At 39.4% G+C, this 3,839-nt stretch overlaps 1 long non-coding RNA gene across 1 annotated transcript; it reads right to left on the reverse strand.

Moving 5' to 3' along the window:
- Positions 1–1,324: 1,324 nt before the first annotated feature.
- On the reverse strand, positions 1,325–2,445 carry LOC307025516. Its single transcript, XR_013804182.1, has 2 exons — positions 1,694–2,445; positions 1,325–1,473 (listed from the first exon to the last, which is right to left on the reverse strand). It is a non-coding gene; the product is annotated as an uncharacterized lncRNA (long non-coding RNA).
- Positions 2,446–3,839: the final 1,394 nt, after the last annotated feature.

Genomic DNA, 3,839 nt, shown 5'->3' on the forward strand with positions numbered 1-3,839 from the left:
GATTTAACACTTGATTATATTTCACATCATTCATCCACATCTGTAAAGTAACTAAAGGGATTAAATACATGTAGTGGAGTAAAAGTACACCATTTACCTCTGAACTGTAGTGGAGTAGAAGTACAAAGTAGCAAAACATTGAAATACTTAAGTAAAGTACAAGTATCTCAAAATTGTGCCCAATTATATTACTTGTTGAGTTTATGAACTTAGTTACTTTACACCAGTGGCTATAAAGATAGAAAGACTAAGCCTTGCACAGAGGCATGAAAATACATTTTCAAAATGCTCAACAGTGCTGCCAAAATTATAAACTGACTGCTACACAATTAAAATAAATGCTTTTTATATATTTCTATTAGATGTGACTCTATGGTGTTTCTTTTATTATTAACACTGCTGCTTTAGTTGTTCTGACTGCTAAAATCCTCTGTTATTCCTCATTTTAAAGCCGATATTCTGTGGGGTCAGGGGGCTCGGATCCTTGTCACCTTTTTCATACCTGATGAGTTTGCATCCCTGTTGTCAATTTGTTTGGTTATCGAGGCACAGCTGTGTGTGACTCCCTCTGGTACACTGGTATGTGTTTTCCTAATGTAGAGAGCATTGATTAATTAATAAACTACACACTGACTCTAGATCCTGACCAAATCCTTTTTTGTTGAACAAATGTTTTTAAAAAATGTATTGTATATTATATAACAGCTGCACATCACAGACCGGAGTCTCTGCTACTGTGGACCACAAAGGAGGCGATTATCATCCCCATCCCCAAAGACCCTGCATGGCATGGAAATCTCCTCCTCCTGGAACAATTCTACACCCAGCATATGCTCCCTGTGTTGGCCAGTAGAGAGGAGTACATTTAAATAAACTATATATATATATATATCATATATAAAAATGATTACAATATAAGGACAGGAAAAAAACAACAATTAAATAGCTACATATTAACAAATTAATTGTTATATATATATATATATGTATGTATGTATGTGTATATGTAAATTGTATAATTTTATTTTTCGTAATTGGGATTTCTCTTTTGTCCACTCAAATACACTTGGCCCTTTCTCTTTTCCATGTGGAAAATGGCAGCTGCATATTCTGCTTTTCTCATCTGGCTCCCTGTCTGCTCGTCTACAATGAGACAATTATATAATTAATTACTAATCATTTAAACCTGTTATTACCAATATTTCACCAATTCTTCATGTAAACTTAAGAGCACAGCTGTATGTTGAGTATGTCAACTTTGCTTGGTTCATCTTACTGGGGGGCAGCTACATGGATGTCGGTGCAGTCCACAATAATTTTGCAGTTGAAGGCAGAATGAATTTATTATTGACTCAGAATGAAGCACAACTTCATGTCATACAATACATTGACTTTATTTGTAATTGTGTAAAAATATATGAATATTGATTAGCAAGCAGGACCTGCAGGAACAGAGAATGGTGATGGATGGAGCTGGGAAGAGAGAAGAATAAAGAAAACAGATCAACTTTATTATCGGATATTAAAAATTCAATTTCAAAACAAGTTGCCGCTCCTACAGTTTTCTAGTATGTAAAGATGATTTCACATGACCAATGCAAAATATCACACTCAATACATGTGTGTCTCTGGGGGGTGCATTGTGCCTCTGATGTATATAAATAATACACCATAACCAAATACTATTACGTACAGTGGAAATCAGGTTGCCAGAGCAGGTCAGTCCAGTGTGCATGTTCTTCAGGGTCTCAGCAGTTACAGGTGAGGTAAAGAAAAATAAAAGAGAAAAAGGTCAGTAACAACACTAAAGTAACAACACTGAATTATAATTATCTCTTTTAATAATTTTCTCTCAGTAATCACTCAACTACTGTCTTTCCAACAAACAGATTGACTCACTCTCACTATCATCCCAATGAAACACGTCCAGAAGAATGTCATGCAAAGCTGCCTGCCTTCCTTCCTTCCTTCCTTCCTTCGACTCTCCCTGAACTGCCTGATCTTTTAATGTTCAATGTTAACCATTTGTGCAGATAGCATTAAGTAGAAAATATGCTAATGTGGCGTGAGCCTACCTCCCGCCCCCTTAGCACCTGGTGGAGGGGGCGATAGGCTACCCTTCAAATGTTTAACAAAATACTTACCATCATGACTACTCTTACTGTTTAACATTTTGGTTTACTTCATGTTAAGGCTAATACAAATGACAAGGCTAAGTAATGTAATGTAATGCTAACTAACATGCTCGCTACTAGCTAGGTAGCTAACTTGACTGTTCCATGCAAAACATGTATATTATCTGATATGTTTGGTCCAACGACTCCTGGTCCTTTCATCAGACGGGAAGCGATAGAACGAGCAAGTGGTATGATCTCTTCTGTGATTACAACCTGGTACAAAGTACACAGGCATCTTGTAAAAGTGAATTTATTGGAGCAATCTTATATTTATAGAGCTCCTGCGGATGATGTCACATATGCTGGTCACGTGACGAGAAACGAAGGGGGCAGCCATTTTGGCAGTAATCGCGTTAGTAAATTCATTGGCAGGCACTGGCAGACTGTCGAGGATGGTGGATAACTGCTGTGCACCAGGTTGCACAAATAGGCGTGGGAAGAAGAAAGGTGTATCTTATTATCGCATTCCAAAAGACGCGGAGAGGAGGGAAAAGTGGATCGCAGCGATTAAAAGAGCCAGGAGCCGTCTGAACAAGACTGAAAGATGGGACCCCCCGGCCGTTTGCTTTCGCTTATGCAGTGATCACTTCATATCAGGTGGGTGAAGGAATACATTACAATGCTACAAAAAGTTTCTGGTCAGTTTAATTTTTACCGAAGTAGAATCTAGCACCCAGTTATTATAGCTAACGGACTCTGTGATGTCCCTTTTTAACTCAACAAGTGTGGCTCTGGTGCAGCCTAGCCAGTTAGCTTGTAGCAAGCTAGTGGTAAACAAACCCGTGTTGAAAATATTCCTCGGGACTCGGGGAGAGCAGCTCTCCCCGAGTCCCGCTGTGCAGTTGCAGTGGGCTCCCAGCACAACACCGTCGTTCCTGACCACCACCCATGGCTTTAGTTGACTTTCATTAAGCCTTTGGGAGTGATTAACCTATATATGAAATTCAAAAATAGATAAATAAAGGTTAAAAACGCCAGCCACTTTGGTTGAGTACGTTCAAAAATACAAACTAGTTTCAGACGCACTGCAGTAGCTATCCAAGCTAATAAACAAACATGCTAACGTGACACTGCCGTAGCTAGACAAGCTAATAAACAAACAATGCTAACGTGACACTGCCTATCAAACTGGAATAATTTAATACTTACCCTTGCAGTGATGATGCCGAAGTTTTTGGATGTAAGACTCCACAGTTGAATGTTGTTTACGAAGCCGGACTGACACCATTTGTAAGCCTCCAAGCTTTTGTAAGCTCTGAGGGAGTCTCCTGAGTACACTGATGGAAAGCTTACAAGATAGCTGTGGATGTCCGCGTAGCGCAAGTCGGGTACATCGTCTTCAGAGCAGGAGGTTATGCTCTTGAAAAGCACACCGGGTGCATTATATGGGTCGCTTATATTTAATCTTTCTAATTTTGTACTATAAAGCCGAATTTCACTTGAATTAAAATGAGATGTATACTCGCACGGTAGGAAAACGCTGGCGCCGGTCGTCATGTTTACTGCCAAAATGGTGGCTGATAACCAAAAGTCACGTGACCGCAGGAGCTCTATTGGAGGGAATAAATCAGTCTTCTTCTTCCTCTTTGCTTTGCGAGTCGCAACCAGTCTTCTTCTTCTTCTTCTTCTTTTTAATGGCGAATCGCTTCCACTTGGAGCATA

The sequence above is a fragment of the Notothenia rossii genome (assembly GCF_949606895.1).
Source record: "Notothenia rossii genome assembly, chromosome: 11".
Classification (NCBI taxonomy): Eukaryota; Metazoa; Chordata; class Actinopteri; order Perciformes; family Nototheniidae; genus Notothenia; species Notothenia rossii.